Source organism: Cherax quadricarinatus, chromosome 49, assembly GCF_038502225.1.
Source record: "Cherax quadricarinatus isolate ZL_2023a chromosome 49, ASM3850222v1, whole genome shotgun sequence".
NCBI lineage: Eukaryota > Metazoa > Arthropoda > Malacostraca > Decapoda > Parastacidae > Cherax > Cherax quadricarinatus.
In genome coordinates, this window is record NC_091340.1 from 4,591,460 (window position 1) to 4,609,909 (window position 18,450).

The following is an 18,450-nucleotide window of genomic DNA, read 5'->3' on the forward strand; positions in this document are numbered from 1 at the left end:
AGACTATCTACAATACGAGGGTCATTAAGACTATCTACTACCCGAGGGTCATTACGACTATCTACAATACGAGGGTCATTACTAGGGATAAGGTAAAATTTACACGTATTTTAGCTAAAAAATAGAAAATCATTCCCCTCCCTTTCTGTTGCTTCATTCATCAGACACTTTTTGGCAGTCTTCTTGAACTGGTTCAAGCTATGACTGGCCTTGACATTTGTGGGTAGTCTGTTCCATTCCTTTATTGCTGTACAATAAAAGGTGTTTGAAGCCTGGCCACTGACTGTGGGTACTACAAAGTTGTGCTCTCTCCCCCTAGTACTATGATTGCTTTGGTTCCCAACCTTGACAAAATTGACAGCAAGATATTCTGGACATTGTTTGTGAGCAATTTTATAAACATGATTTAGCTTCAGTTGTTTTACTCTGTCTCCAGTTCCAGTGTTAAAACATTAGCAATATCTTGTGGGTCTTTACCTGTCACTAACAGAGCACTGTCATCTGCATACAGTAGGAGTTTGCACTTGACACTGATAGGCATATCATTGACATAACATAAGAATAGTAAGGGACCCAGAATACTACCTTGGGGAACTCCACATGTTATCGGCAGGGGTTCTGATTCCGTTTTGTTGATTTTGACTATTTGTCTCCTGTTGCTAAGGTAGGACTTAAACCAGTCTACAGAACCTATACCTATAGCTTGAAGTTTCTTACATAATATATTGTGGTTGACAGTATCGAAGGCCTTTTGCATATATATATATATATATATATATATATATATATATATATATATATATATATATATATATATATATATATATATATATATATATATATATATATATATATATATATATATATATATATATATATATATATATATAGGTGAGTATGAAGGGATGTTCAGCCGTTTGTTGCAGCTGTGTTCAACTGGTCGGCAGCCTCTAATTGGCGCGGGCTCCACCTTGAAGGGTTCCCAGCTCCAAGGAGCTCTCTCTAATACTCTTGCCCAGTCAATATCAAATATGTTTTCTTTTGATGTTTCCAGGTAATCACATAACTGCCGGGAATACTTGTTACAAGTTGATCCAGCGAGTACTTGGTGGTACAAGGGTATACCACGCAAGCAGCAGAGATATACCTTTAGGAGTGAGCTATACTCTCAGCTTGGGATATATAGATATGCAAACAAGAATGTATTACAGATTCATGGATGAATAATGCTCGATCATAGGAATATACGTTTGTCAGCATAGTTGCTGATCCCCTACATGTGTTGTATAGCTTATCTGAGTACCATAGTTAGCACCATCCATATATTTTACATACACGATCCCTTGCTAGGCCTAGGGACTATTTTGTGTGACGTCACGTGATGCGCATGTGTGCATGAGAGCTTCTATAACTCTCTCAGTTCCAGTTAGACCTACCGAGCAACAACAAGCAGGCTGGGCCTCCCTTACCACCGTCTGACAATATAAGTGTTACCATCCCACAAGTGTGTTCAACTACAACCATTTAATCTCCAACGAACCCCGACCCCGACAACACGTTACAACAAGACTATAATCCCCAACAAGAGAATATATATATATATATATATATATATATATATATATATATATATATATATATATATATATATATATATATATATATATATATATATATATATATATATATATATATATATATATATATATATATATACAAACACTGATCTAAGAACATAAGAACATAAGAACATAAGAACATAAGAACATAAGAACATAAGAACGAAGGAACACTGCAGAAGGCCTACTGGCCCATGCGAGGCAGGTCCAAGTCCCTACCGGCTTAAGCCAATGCACCCAACCTAGTCAGGTCAGGTCACACTGACTTAAGGGAGGAACACGGCAACCGACCTGTTAGCACAAGCTATCAGGTCTAACTCACACCCACCCACATCTACTCATGTATTTATCCAACCTATTTTTAAAGCTACACAACGTTCTGGCCTCTATAACGGTACTTGGGAGTTTGTTCCACTCATCCACAACTCTATTACCAAACCAGTACTTTCCTATATCCCTCCTGAATCTGAATTTTTCCAACTTAAAACCATTGCTGCGAGTCCTGTCTAGGCTAGATATTTTCAGCACACTATTTACATCCCCTTTATTTATTCCTGTCTTCCACTTATAAACCTCAATCATATCCCCCCTAATTCTACGTCTTTCTAGAGAGTGCAGTTTCAGGGCCCTTAGTCTATCCTCATAGGGAAGGTTTCTGATACATGGGATCATCTTTGTCATCCTCCTTTGTACATTTTCCAGAGAATTTATATCCATTCTGTAATACGGTGACCAAAACTGTGCAGCATAATCTAAATGAGGCCTAACCAAGGATGTATAGAGTTGAAGAACAACCTGAGGACTCCTATTATTTATGTTTCTTGATATGAAGCCAAGGATTCTATTAGCTTTATTGCGAACACTTATGCACTGTTGTCTTGGTTTCAGATTACTGCTAACCAGAACTCCTAAATCTTTTTCGCAATCCGTAATATTAAGATCTACATTATTTAGTTTATATGTGGCATGGTTATTGTCCTGTCCAACATTTAGAACTTTGCATTTGTCTATATTAAACTGCATCTGCCACTTCTCCGACCACTGCATCAGTCTATTCAAATCTTCCTGGAGTGCTCGAATGTCCTCGTCAGAATGAATTCGACGGCCTATTTTGGTGTCATCGGCAAACTTGCCGATGTCGCTCTTTATGCCCTCATCTATGTCGTTTATGTAGATTGTGAACAGCAGGGGGCCCAACACTGACCCCTGTGGAACACCGCTCGTGACGCTTCCCCACTCTGATTTCTCCCCATTTATGCAAACTCTCTGCTGCCTATTTGTCAACCATGCCTCTATCCAGGAAAAAATTTCTCCTCCTATTCCATGTGCTTTAATTTTCCTCAATAGTCTCTGATGTGGGACCCTGTCAAAAGCCTTACTGAAGTCCATATACACAATATCATATTCGTTACCATGATCTACCTCCTCAAATACCTTAGTGAAAAAAGTTAATAAATTCGTAAGGCAGGAACGTCCCTTTGTAAAACCATGCTGAGATTCGTTGATTAATTTATGCTTTTCAAGGTGGCTACGAACTGCCTCGGCAATTATTGATTCCATAAATTTTCCCACTATGGAGGTTAGGCTTATTGGTCTATAGTTCGAAGCTAAGGACCTGTCACCTGTTTTGAAAATAGGTATCACATTTGCCATTTTCCACTTATCTGGCACCATGCCAGTTTGTAGTGATATGTTGAAAAGATTAGCCAAAGGTGTGCTAAGCTCCTCTTTACATTCCTTTAGAACCCTTGCATACAGTTCATCAGGGCCTGGGGATTTGTTAGGTTTTAATTTATCTATTTGCCTAAGGACCATGTCACTTGTGACCCTAATAGTGCACAGTTTATTATCGTCCTGTTCTACATAATTTATCATTACTGGAATATCACTGGTATCCTCCTGTGTAAAAACTGAGAGGAAGTATGTGTTAAAAATTCTACACATTTCCTTATCACTGTCAGTGAGCTGACCCGAGGAACTTTTGAGTGGGCCTATCTTGTCCCTGATCTTACTTCTGTATACCTGAAAGAATCCTTTTGGGTTAGTCTTCGATTCTCTTGCAACTTTAACCTCATAATCTCTTTTTGCTTTTCTAATTCCCTTTTTTATTTCTCTCTTTAACTGAATATATCGATTTCTTAATTGCCCCTCTCCTCTTTTGATTTGCCTATATATGCCTCTCTTTTGACCAATCAGATATTTTAATCTATTGTTCATCCATTTAGGATCATTTTTGTTTGATCTGATTTCCCTATCTCTGGCTGAAGGAGACTCGAACCTACGAACCTTAGGACAAGGTACGCAGTGCTTTACCAATCTACCCACACTGGACCAGAGATCAGTGTTTGTGTATATTTCGCATGCTCTCGCGAATTCCTTGCATTGTTCAAATCTCTAGTAAGGCTGATGCATGCAGGGGATGAGATGAAAAGCTGTAAACCTTCTCCCTGAAAGCTGGCTGCCTTGGATCAAATGTGTAGCTCATGCTACACGCCAAGGTATTGGTCCAGTGTGGGTAGATTGGTAAAGCACTGCGTACCTTGTCCTAAGGTTCGTAGGTTCGAGTCTCCTTCAGCCAGAGATCAGAGATCAGTCCTTGTATATATATATATATATATATATATATATATATATATATATATATATATATATATATATATATATATATATATATCTGTGTATATATACTGAAACTGCACATTGCATAACCCCCACAGGACTGGGGTTATGCAATACAGTAATGCCTTTCTCAGAACATTGAGGTAGAGGGGGCTGGGGTTACGCACTACGGGGATACCTTTCTCGGACTAAAAGTCATCTAATTTTCTACGGGATAACCGGTTAGGCAACGACAGAACTCGGTCATTGTTAGGACAAAAAAAAACTCTTTAGATCAAGGTTATGCAATACTGAAAAGTTGCTTAAAACACATGTGCAACACCTGGGTATCTTTGAAAGACGTTTCGCCCACCTGGGGGCTCTAACAGATCAATAATGCTCCCAATGGAGCTTTAATATACTCATGTGTTGTACATGTATTTTATTCATCAACTCATTGACTCACTCCTCTGAGTCAATACCTTGATGTACAGGAGAATACAGTGAATGTATACCTGGACGGTGTTTCAGGGGGTCAATGCCCCCGCCACCCGGTCCATGCCATATACAGAATGGGTGAGTGAGTTGCACCTGGCTGGTCAATAGGTGACTTGGACCTGCCTAGCATGGGCCAGTAGGCCTGCTGCAGTGCTCCTTCCCTCCTCCTGTTGTATTAAATCAAATTTAATTAGCACCTGTATCCACAATTAGTTAAAAAATAAAACATGCAGATGAGTAAGAATTAGCTGGTAAAAAAATATCGTGATGTCACCTTGTAAGAGATGCATCTGAAGTGCTCGTAATTAAGTATCTGTTGAAGGTACAAAGAGCGGAGGTCACAAGAAGAAGTCGTTAACCCCTTTTCCTACCCTTCCTATCTTCCTTGTCCTCCCTTCCCTCTCTCTCTCGCTCCCATCATTCCTTCTTTTCTCTCCTGCCTCTCACCCCCTTTCCCGCATCACCTCAAATGCAGGAGTGAGGATGAAAGAGAATCTTGTCTTCACCTCTGGGACTAAAAATATCGTCCGTGCTTACCGCAGCCTGTGGTGACCTTGATGGTTGACGCTGTTAATCCAGCCTTGACAGTGTCACAGCTGGACAGTGTCACAGCTGGACAGTGTCACAGCTGGACGGTGTCACAGCTGGACAGTGTCACAGTTGGACAGTGTCACAGTTGGACAGTGTCACAGCTGGACGGTGTCACAGCTGGACGGTGTCACAGCTGGACGGTGTCACAGCTGGACAGTGTCACAGCTGGACGGTGTCACAGCTGGACAGTGTCACAGCTGGACGGTGTCACAGTTGGACAGTGTCACAGCTGGACGGTGTCACAGCTGGACGGTGTCACAGCTGGACGGTGTCACAGCTGGACAGTGTCACAGCTGGACGGTGTCACAGTTGGACAGTGTCACAGCTGGACGGTGTCACAGCTGGACGGTGTCACAGCTGGACAGTGTCACAGCTGGACGGTGTCACAGTTGGACAGTGTCACAGCTGGACGGTGTCACAGTTGGACAGTGTCACAGCTGGACGGTGTCACAGTTGGACAGTGTCACAGCTGGACAGTGTCACAGCTGGACGGTGTCACAGCTGGACAGTGTCACAGTTGGACAGTGTCACAGCTGGACGGTGTCACAGCTGGACGGTGTCACAGCTGGAAACTGCCCTAGCTAAACAGGGATATGTAAAAAGTCATGAAATTCATACCTATATTTCCAGTTACACAAAGGTAAACACATGTCCCTTTTTGCCTAACATGTTCGCTGGTAAATGATGCTTAAAAGTGTATTTTTAGGTGTCTGTGTTTACAATACACACACACACAGACACACACACACACACACACACACACACACACACACACACACACACACACACATACACACACACACACACACACACACATATGCTGAACTCATTGAAGAACTTAAAGGGAATACTATATACAAAACTCAAGAGAGTCACCAAACAGAACGAAAGGAACACGTAAAAGACTTGGGAATAATTATGTCAGCTGACCTTTCTTTCAAAGAACACAATAAGACAATGATCACGACAGCCAGGAAGATGACTGGGTTGGTACTGAGAACTTTCACAACAAGGGAAATAATGCCGATGGTGACACTCTTCAAATTGTTAGTGCTCCCTCATTCGGAATATTGCTCAGTTAGTTACCACTTTGTCCTAGGCACATGTCGATTAGACACTAGGCCTGTTGTATGTGTGTGTGAGTATCTGTGTGTTGACGGCCCCGTTCAGTGGAAGAGAAATATCAGAGCTGGAACAAATGCAGAGATCGTTTACGGCCCACATAGAGCCAGTAAAGCATTTAAATTACTGGGAACGCATTAAAATCTTGAATGTGTACTCACTGGAGCAGAGTGAGATACATGATAATATATACCTGGAAAGTACTCGAGGGGCTAGTCCCAACTCTGCACACTTCCATAACGACATATTGAAGTGAGAGATGTGGGAGGAAGTGCAAAATAAAGGGAACACTGTATCAACATTCGTGGCCCCAAATTATTCAATATCTTACCAGAAGACATCAGAAACATGGCTGGGACAAGTGTAGAAGTCTTCAAAAGAAAACTGGACAAGTATCTTCACAGGTGCCAGATCAACTGGGCTGTTATGGATATGTGGGACAGCAGGCCTCCAACAGCAACAGACTGGTTGACCAGACTAGCACCAGACGAACCTGGCCTATGGCAGGGCTCCGAGAGTAGTAAGACTCTCGAAACTCATCAAATGTACGTCAAAGGTAAAGATCGTTACAAGCTGTGCTAATTCATTCATGAAAATAGTTTGTTACTCTTGTTTACTACGTCTGAGTTGCCTGATACTTCTGCAAAGCAGAGAGTAGAGAAACTTTTTTCCGCGACTGTAAGTATAGACTAGAGCACACGGTCTCGTCCACACACGCGGGCACGTGCTAACCACCTCGAGAAAACATTCACAGGAAAGTGATTGCAAAGAGAGCCACTCGTCTCCATAAAAATGTCTCCCCCCTGTCGTAGGCAGATACCAGACGCAAAGAGAATGTTCTCAGCCACAGAAAATTGTGGGCCATCTATATATATTATAGTGGAGACAGTGGCAGGAAGCCTGACCTCAAGTGCTCTGCGTCGAGACGTAATGATTTCCTTAATCCTGAAACCAGGCCAGAACAGCTCTCAGGAATTCCAGACGTCACTTGGAATTCACATGAGTCCTCGTGAGCGTTTATATCTCTATACTCTGTCGTAACTTTCGCACAAGAGATAAGCCAAACATTCATGGAAGCTATTGTCGTAATGTCTCATTATAGAATGATGTATATGTGGGAATTGTTTATGACAGGGGCACAGGCGACAGTGATGGTCTTATGTCTCCGAAGTGTCCTGTTGGCTTGGTAATAATAGGAAATGATCAAAGGGTCCTGAGTCGAAAACATTTAAGGATTTTGCAAGCTAAAGGTCAGGCCCCCTCCTCCAGGATCCTGCCACGCACACACACACACACACACACACACACACACACACACACACACACACACACACACACACACACACACACACACACACACACACACACACACACACACACATACAGAGTAGCGCTGACATTCATGGTAGGTCATTAAACTGAAATTCCTTCTGGATGAAGGGTGAACAGGCAAGCGGCCAGAAGTCGAAAAGAAACGAAACTGTGACTTTGTATGTAAAGCAGCAATGTCCATGGAATAAAGGAAGGAAATAAACAGTGATCAGAATTTAAACATGCCATAAAATCCGTTTTGTGGATCCAGCGAAGTTATCCAAACATTCTTAAAAATTGCTACGTCTCCCAGACATCACAACATCCTGGTGGAGTGACTACTAGAAGAACTTCTAGATGATAAACATAACTACTAGCCATTTTGTAAGAGTCACCCAAAATACTTAACAATAATAACCTTCATTTTTAAAGGGGTGGACTGGTAAGCCGGCAGAAGGCCTCGTTCAGATGGCCAAAAGCTCAAGCTGCGGGTCATCATATGACTAAAACCCTCGTTAGGAAACACATGTGCACCCACCTTGTGCCCACCCTGTGCCCACCTTGCCCCACCACACCCACCTTGCGCCTGCAAGCCTCCAAAACTGCAGTAATATACTACCAGAAACTCTACCTGACAAAATAAAAAGTATACCCACACCTGTTGCACGAGTATACATGCGCACACCTTTCATTCACACACGCATGCTAGAGCTGCGCAGCATAATGAGGGCAAATTCCTAGGCCTATACCTCGACAACAACCTGAACTTCAGCACCCATATCCAACACATAACCAAAAAAGTATCCAAAACGGTTGGGATCCTCTCCAAGATACGATACTACGTGCCGCAAACTGCCCTTCTTACACTATACCATTCACTTATATATCCATACCTCACCTATGCTATCTGTGCTTGGGGTTCAACTGCAGCAACACACCTAAAGCCAATAATAACCCAACAAAAAGCTGCAGTAAGAATAATCACTAAATCCCATCCCTGGCAACACACCCCCCCATTCTTCATAGATCTAAACTTACTCCCTGTTCAGTACATCCACACTTACTACTGTGCAATCTACATCTACAGGACCTTAAATTCCAATATTAACCTTGACCTAAAACGCTTTCTTGATAGTTGTGACAGAACCCACAGGCACAACACCAGACACAAACATCTCTACGACATTCCCCGTGTCCGACTAAACCTTTACAAAAATTCAATGTATGTCAAAGGCCCTAAAATCTGGAACACCCTACCTGAAAATTCCAAAACTGCAGACACATTCATCACCTTCAAAACTACCATCAGAAAACATCTTATCTCCCTGATACACCCTGTCAACTAATAATACGAATACCACCTGGTGGTTCACACTTACACTCACTCACCCATTTGACCATAAACAGAAATATCAATCTCAATCTCAATCTCAAAATAATGAATCTTAACTGGTCATAAGTTGGCCTGTGATACTCCAATACTGAAACTATGTATAGTGCCAAAACAAAAGCATTCACATTGCTAAACTCACAAACTAGTATTTAGTCACTTAGCCATAATACCAACTTATCTCATAATTCTGTAACATTTTAAACCTAAGATTTAATATAAGTCTGCCCGAAATGCCTAGCCATGCTAGGTGTTCTAGTGGTACACTCTGTAATTATTATTTTACTACATGTAAACCACACAATAACCAAATTCTGTAAACTCAGCATTGTAATACTTATAGAGAATAAAGTTTGAGAACGCAAAATATAAATCACACAAATTCAATATCATGAGTGACTGTGTCTCTCTGATCCACCTTCTCCTCCTCTCTTCCCCACACCTCCTTTATCCGTTCCCATCCTCTCCCATGCTTCTCCCTTCTCCTCCTTATCGGGACTCTGGCCACAGTTTAGTTTCGGGTCTTCTTAAGTAACGCGACGACCCAGTAAACAACAAAGTTACCTGAACTGTAAACAAATTAAGTGTATATAGGTACAGGTATACACACACAAACACACGCATAAATAACATATGTTCGAATCCTTGTATGTATATATATATATATATATATATATATATATATATATATATATATATATATATATATATATATATATATATATATATATATATACATACTAATCCCTTCAAAAGAGGCGCCTTGACGCCGGCGAAGAGATCTTGATCAAAAGAATCAGATTTATCTCTCCTGGCTTGCCATTCCCAAAGCCACTGTATGACCCCAAGGGATTTTAGCTTTCCCAGTGACATGATATATACTTTTGCAGGAGATCTTGTGAGAATATGTGTTGCAGTGTGGCAGGTTGTTCACTATGCGGCCGCAGGTTCATGTATGTTCTCTGTATGTTGTCATCCAGCTATTGTTCTCGGTAATTATCTTTTAAACATGTGTTCGTTGTAATATATGTGTAATATTTTGTTAAAGTTATGTAGTGAATGAACCTGAAGTTACCTTTGTTAGATCTATGGCATAGTAACCCACTAATTGATGAATAAGACACAGGTGTATCATCTGTGTAACCTTACCGAGAGACGTGTTAGTTGCACAGTACCTAACACGTCTATTAGACATCAATACGGCAGCTATTTTACACTGCCGTCAGTATAAAATTGCAAGAACATAAGAAAGCAGGAACACTGCAGCAGGTCTACTGGCCCATGCGAGGTCACTGTTGTAATCACTGCTGTATACCTGGGGTATACCTAGAGAGGGTTCCGGGGGTCAACGCCCCCGCGGCCCGGTCTGTGACCAGGCTTTATGGTGGATCAGGGCCTGATCAACCAGGCTGTCACTGTTAGCCGCACATAAACCGTGTGTGGTCAGACAGAAGGAATCGTAAGCCTGGAGCAAGAATATATTTCTTCACGACGAATTCTGAAATTACATAAGGAATCCGAATCTAATTTTAACACCTCGAAAGGTAAATGGATCCTTGATATGATTTCCGAATTCAACATGAATGTGTTCCTTGTCGAGACGCAAGATTTCCACAGCCTGACCACACGTCAATGACGACTCAAAGTACACCTGTGTCCTCTACGGGACATTTGATGAACTGGGATGAGGCACAATTCGTCCTCACTGAACAAGATTTTAGACGCCGACGATGTCGGGAAGCCTCGCTAATCGCCGTCACCGACACCATAGAACATAACACTGGAAGCTACAAAATTACTAAAATATTAGCAAACATGATACTCATCCAGGCAAAGCGCCGCCTACCTCACACACACAGCAGTCACAAGATCACATTGTCTATCTGTCCTTATCTCAGTATGGCATTCTTCAGGTCACTATGTGTCACTCACTCTTTTAACCTCGGAGGACACAGCACACCGAAGACGAGACAGTCACACGAAAGCTCAGGGCTACTGCCGAGAGGAAGAGTTACGATCTTCCAGGACTTAGCCGAGGACTCGGGTTTAGAAATGTGAGGCGCAGTTCTGGCGAAGCTACGAGATCAATGCCTGCACTCCATGCACTCCTTGCACTCCTTGCACTCCCTGCACTCCTTGCACTCCTTGCACTCCCTGCACTCCTTGCACTCCCTGCACTTCCTGGGCTCCTGGGACAGCAATACAGTTGAACTCAGCAAGACCAGTGAGATAGCAATGAATGAAGAAATGAACGTTCCTACCATAGAAATTATGTAGATATAAAGAGAAGGTCCTCTTTATGGTAACCATAAAAAGCAGTTTTGACAGTAATATGAATATTTCCTTTAGTTTATATAAATTAGATTCATTCATAATTAATAGAATTTGGGAAGAATTTAATAATACATTGGACAAATAATAAATTTTAAAATTCTTAATTCTTGGGTAGAATAGTTTGTTTGTGGGTTGTGTGAAGGACCTGTCTAGTTGGGCCAGCGGGCCTGCTGCAGTGTTCCCTTTCTTATGAGTCGCGCATCAGGTGTTGATTTGTTGTGGGATGTGATGGTGAGGTGTGGTCTAGACCCTTTATATGCCTTCCTTTGATGCATTACTTTTATTGTTCCTTGATAATGTGAGTAGTCACGGAAGTGCTTGGAATTTCTCTATTCTTTAAGTGGTTGTTTTGCATATTCTGAAATCACCTGTTTACTGTGATCTTATTGCATATATATATATATATATATATATATATATATATATATATATATATATATATATATATATATATATATATATATATATATATATATATATATATATATATTAGGAGTATGTTCAACAGCAGAAGCCTTGACATTGTTCAGATTTGTTCATACGTTGTCCCAGCTGTGTGCTGCACATCATGGAGGAGCTGAACGTGAACTGAGGGTCATATGTTTTCAAAATTAAGTTAGGATGACCCATGTGTGCCCTCTGACACCCAAATTAGGTTCATTTTCTGACAGCTTGCCTTGTATGGGCGGCCAACCGGACTAATGGCAGGGAGAGAGAAGCCTCACTCTCTGATGGTTGGTGGTGGTGGTGATGGTGGGTGGTGGTGGTGGTGGTGGTGATGGTGGTGGCGGTGGGTTAGTGATATATATATATATATATATATATATATATATATATATATATATATATATATATATATATATATATAAATATATATATATATATATATATATATATATATATATATATATATATATCACGACTAGCCGAGGACTCGTGTCATGTAGGGGGGGTAATGAAAGAATCGGATATACTTGGGGAATATGAGAGTAAGGGATTATGTAGGCAGGGGAGAGGCAGGCGAGGTGGTAGGAGTGAGATGATTAGCGGAGGTAGGTAGGTAATGACAGGTCAGTGGTGACCACCACGACACTCTCATTAACTCTACACTGCTCACTAACATATGCCTCGCCCATTCTTCACTCATATAAACAATAAAATATAAGAAAAAAGAATAAATAACGGTGGGCAGTGAATATTACTATTCTACTCAAACACAGTTTATTATTAAGTCCTCGTACAATAATATATTTGGGAACAGGAGAACATTATTGTGGTTTAGATAAATGGGATGGTATGTATAAGCAGTGAGACAGGGAATACAATTAGCTTGGTGAAACAGAATATTACTTACAATATAGTACAGAGGACAGTTCACTACAGGAACTAAGCCACAGGTCCCAAGACCTACACAGCACGAGTACTGCGCCAAGCCAGTACTCTGCCCAATGCCTCCAACAGTCTCCTCCAGAGACTTCAGTAGCCTTCTCCCGAGCCCTGCACCCCAGCAGCAGCTCCGCTCGAAGTCTCTGCTCAGGAGCTCTGCACCCCAGCAGCAGCTCCGATCGAAGTCTCTGCTCAGGAGCTCTGCACCCCAGCAGCAGCTCCGCTCGAATCTACCTACTCAGCTCTTCCTTGGGCTTTTATGGTGGTCCAAGCATCCTCCACAACCACGTGTACGACCTGACGCCTAGGTCTGAGGCGTCAAGAACAAAAGACCTCAGACGTGGGCGTGGCTACAGACGTTTGCCAAGGCAAGGTGTGACCATATAATTGGTTAAATTAGGTCTCCCCAGAGACCTCACAAGCCCAGCTGGACTACATCACATCCCCCTTTCTCCCCCAATTTAAAATATCTGAGAACTAGGACAATTTGTCCTAGTTATTAGACTATTTTAATCCTAATCCCTTAAATCTATTACAATACAAAGACAAAATTATACATAATACAATTATATTTCCCTCAACCTCCTCAACTACCACAAGGCAGCAATATCAGTACACCTGGCAGTTGGCCAGCATAATAGTCGCTCTCTGGTGCAAAGCCTCCTTACTCATCATTTCTCCTTAAACCTAAATATCGGGCTCCAGTGCCTTCCCTACTTCTACTAGAAATGCACTAGCCAATGCTAGTCACCCTCGCACGTTAACCATTGGGCCAAACCTCTCTAGGCTTCTATGGCGTGGAAAACTGCTCCAACGGGTTGCATTCTTTCAAGTAACTGCATTGGACCACTTCACGACCACCAAGGTCGCATTTTCGGCACACTTCACATGCACACTACAACATCTGAAAATCGAGACAGGGCAGGCATCGCAGCTAAGACCCTCCATTATCCTATGCCACTACTAGGATTCACTGGCCTCATAAAACAAGGCGGCCATAATCACTGGACCGTATTCAAGGTCACCTTATTTCATACAGGTAACACTAACACTTCTGGCAAGTCAAAGTAGGCTGGGGACATCTCACACTCTCAATTGTCTCTCATGGCTGGCAGGGCATCCTCGCATACCGGTCGTACAGGTCGACCAGCAAGGCAGGATACGCCTCCATACCGCCCTTGAAAGCAGGCTGGTCCCAACAGCTGGAGTCCATCTCCGCGGCTCACTTCCTTCCACATCTCCGAGGATGGCAACTCCTTCATAGTAGATTCTCCTGTCCTGGCACACCAGCCAGAATCCCTCACACACCACTGCAGCATCACCGCCATCTCCTCCTCTTGAGCTAGGCAGCATCGCAGCATCACAGCACGGCCGTATCACAGCAGCACACAGCACGGCCACAGCATCGCAGCACGGTCCCAGCATCACAGCACGGCCGCAGCATCTCAACATCATCGCACGACCGCAGCATCTCAACATCACAGCACGGCCGCATCACAGCAGCACACAGCACGGCCACAGCATCGCAGCACGGTCCCAGCATCACAGCACGGCCGCAGCATCTCAACATCATAGCAAGGCCGTATCACAGCAGCACACAGCACGGCCACAGCACAGCAGACAGCATCACAGCATGGCCACAGCATAGCAGACAGCATCACAGCACGGCCACAGCATAGCAGACAGCATCACAGCAGCCGACATCAGCAGTAGCAGGCAATGGTCAGTTGCTCGGGGTGAGGTGAGGTCACTTCAGGTCATCAACAGTAGGTGCGGTCACCCATTCCTGGCAACTGCGGGTAACTGGCGGTCCGTGGGTGATGGTCACAGAGGCTGGGTGACGCAGACAAACACCCACTACACTGGATGACAGACCAGGGCAGCAATACATCTACTGGGGCACATCAGCTGGGTGACTGGGCCTATCAGCTGAGTGACTGGGCACATCATGTGGACAGCAATCATAGGCAACTCTTCAATGGGTGACAGTTGTGGGTAAGTCTTCCAAGGCGGGCTGGGTGACTTCTCATTCCTCTGTAAATATTCAATTTCGGCCAGTAATTGCTTCCCCCAAAAGTCTCACCCAAATACTGATATTCTCCACCATTTATCTCAAACCAACAACCAACTCCACCAAATATAATATTACACCCAAACAATTATTCAGACCCACCGTCAAAAAAGGACAGTTAAGGTTACTAGGATTATAATATCATACAGATATTCACTTTAGATTTTACACACACAAGAAAAAAAAAAGTGGTAGCAAATGGTAGCATAACAAGTATAACCGAGCAGTCAAAAATAAGGCACATGGGACTGGTTCCTACTATAAAAATAATAAGAACCACCACCGCTTAGACACCATGTCATGTAGGGGGGGTAATGAAAGAATCGGATATACTTGGGGAATATGGGAGTAAGGGATTATGTAGGCAGGGGAGAGGCAGGCGAGGTGGTAGGAGTGAGATGATTAGCGGAGGTAGGTAGGTAATGACAGGTCAGTGGTGACCACCACGACACTCTCATTAACTCTACACTGCTCACTAACATATGCCTCGCCCATTCTTCACTCATATAAACAATAAAATATAAGAAAAAAGAATAAATAACGGTGGGCAGTGAATATTACTATTCTACTCAAACACAGTTTATTATTAAGTCCTCGTACAATAATATATTTGGGAACAGGAGAACATTATTGTGGTTTAGATAAATGGGATGGTATGTATAAGCAGTGAGACAGGGAATACAATTAGCTTGGTGAAACAGAATATTACTTACAATATAGTACAGAGGACAGTTCACTACAGGAACTAAGCCACAGGTCCCAAGACCTACACAGCACGAGTACTGCGCCAAGCCAGTACTCTGCCCAATGCCTCCAACAGTCTCCTCCAGAGACTTCAGTAGCCTTCTCCCGAGCCCTGCACCCCAGCAGCAGCTCCGCTCGAAGTCTCTGCTCAGGAGCTCTGCACCCCAGCAGCAGCTCCGATCGAAGTCTCTGCTCAGGAGCTCTGCACCCCAGCAGCAGCTCCGCTCGAATCTACCTACTCAGCTCTTCCTTGGGCTTTTATGGTGGTCCAAGCATCCTCCACAACCACGTGTACGACCTGACGCCTAGGTCTGAGGCGTCAAGAACAAAAGACCTCAGACGTGGGCGTGGCTACAGACGTTTGCCAAGGCAAGGTGTGACCATATAATTGGTTAAATTAGGTCTCCCCAGAGACCTCACAAGCCCAGCTGGACTACATCACACTCGAACCCATGTCGTTTTGGCCCGCCTCGTGGTGGGAGAAAATCACATGACGCTCTAACCCACAGGACCACCAAATCCTACAAGAATCAAGCACGTAACAGAGCTAAGTGTTTTGCCTTGATCCGAGGACATACGATGGTGTGGGTGCCTCTGAGATAATTTCATTCTACTCCTTTTTTGGTGTACTAGCCTCCACAAGCAGTATATATATTATAGTGACCACGATCGAGTGGTATTTAATCAATAACAACACTGCGACTAGCCGAGGACTCGAACCCATGTCGTTTTGGTCCGCCTCGTGGTGAGCGAAAATCACATGACATTCTAACCCACAGAACCACCAAATCCTGCAAGAATCAAGCACCCAACAGAGCTAGGTGTTTTTACCTTTGCCCCCCTAGACTGTACTCCGTCTACGGTCTTCTGTACCCTTCCCCAGTCTTCATGACTTTGCACTTGGTGGGGTTGAACTCCAGGAGCCAGTTGCTAGACCAGACCTGCAGCCTGTCCAGATCCCTTTGTAGTTCTGCCTGGTCCTCATCCGACTGGATTCTTCTCATCAACTTCACGTCATCTGCAAACAGGGACACTTCGGAGTCTATTCCTTCCGTCATGTCGTTCACAAATACTAGAAACAGCACCGGTCCTAGGACTGACCCCTGTGGAACCCCGCTCGTAACAGGCGTCCACTCTGACACCTGTCTTCCTGACAGGTATTCCCTGATCCACTGCAGTTCCTTCCGTGTTATCCCTGCCTGGTTCTCCAGCTTTTGCACTAATATCTTGTGAGGAACTGTGGCAAACACCTTCTGACAGTCCAGGAAAATGCAATCTACCCACCCTTCTCTCTCTCTTGTACTCACCTAGTTGAGGTTGCAGTGGACGAGTCCAAGCTCCTGTGTATATGTGTGTGTGTGTTAGTTAGTTACCATATTGTCCTAGGCACATGTCGTGTGTGTGTGTGTGTGTGTGTGTGTGTGTGTGTGTGTGTGTGTGTGTGTGTGTGTGTGTGTGTGTGTGTGTGTGTGTGTGTGTGTGTGTGTGTGTGTGTATGTGTGTGTGTACAGTGGTAATGTCACACAAACTGTGTTGACAGCTATTTAAACAAATATTTCCTCTCGTGGTCAACTGTGTTGCAGTGTTTGTGTTACTCATCAGCAGTTCTTCCATTATTTTCACAACTCGCTTTGTGTTAGTGAAAATTTAATTGTTTGTATGACGCATATACACAATAAAATGGCTATGTGGAGGCACACAACCAAGTGAGAGACTTTTTTTTTTTAAAAAGGCCCGAAAGACATTGTGTGAAAAGATAGAGAAGGAAACTCGACACGAAAAAGAGAATGAGAGACACGGGAAGATAATTAAAAACGTGAAAAATTTTAAGGAGAAAGCAAAGCGAAAAATGAAGAAAGAGATGAAGGTGAAGAAAGGTATCTTACTAATAAAAATAAGAGAAAATACAATTTAAACAAATATTCTCTCTCTCTCTCTCTCTCTCTCTCTATATATATATATATATATATATATATATATATATATATATATATATATATATATATATATATATATATATATATATATATATATATATATATATATATATATATATATATATATATATATATATATATATATATATATATAGCACGTTAAGAGACCATACAATAAGTGTCAGGGGCCCGAGACTGTTCAACTGCCTCCCAGCATACATAAGGGGGATTACCAACAGACCCCTGGCAGTCTTCAAGTTGGCACTGGACAAGCACCTAAAGTCGGTTCCTGACCAGCCGGGCTGTGGCTCATACGTTGGTTTGGTTGCAGCCAGCAGTAACAGCCTGGTTGATCAGGCTCTGATCCACCAGGAGGCCTGGTCACTGACCGGGCCGCGGGGGCGTTGACCCCCGGAACTCTCTCCAGGTAAACTCCAGGTTACCTTTCACGGGATGGATAAGTGGTGCACGATAAACTAGCTACTATCGACCAGCGGATGGACAGTAACTATCCACTAGTATCCACATAATGGACATTGAGTGCACGATAAACTAGCCACTTCGGCGGAGAAATGTAAACTATCAATGCTCCCTAGTCTTAACTTGCATCTCTCGGGCTAACAAAATATACCAGACATTCACTTCCCAGCCAGACTTGTCGCCAACGTTTTTGATTTCCTTATTTGTGGATAAATAAATATTTACATTTATTTAAGTAACGTAATCTAACTTATAGAATAAATATTCGTCCGTTTACCAAGAAAAATAATTAAAATTGGCTCTCGTTTAAGAAAATTTGAGTAATTAAATAACAATTCGTTTTGTATACAGTCTGAATATAGTTTCTCT

At 42.8% G+C, this 18,450-nt stretch overlaps 1 protein-coding gene across 5 annotated transcripts in view; it reads right to left on the minus strand.

The window, feature by feature from the left end:
* The window catches only part of LOC128696966 (gamma-aminobutyric acid receptor alpha-like), a 94,153-nt gene that overhangs the window by 59,780 nt on the left and 15,923 nt on the right, over positions 1-18,450 (minus strand). For 2 of the 5 annotated variants that reach the window (XM_070095106.1, XM_070095109.1), the window contains exon 2: positions 4,733-4,882. The exons of the other annotated variants lie outside the window; for them this stretch is intronic. The gene's annotated coding sequence lies outside the window, so the exon portion shown is untranslated. The remainder of the gene's footprint in view (positions 1-4,732; positions 4,883-18,450) is intronic. 5 annotated transcript variants of the gene reach the window in all.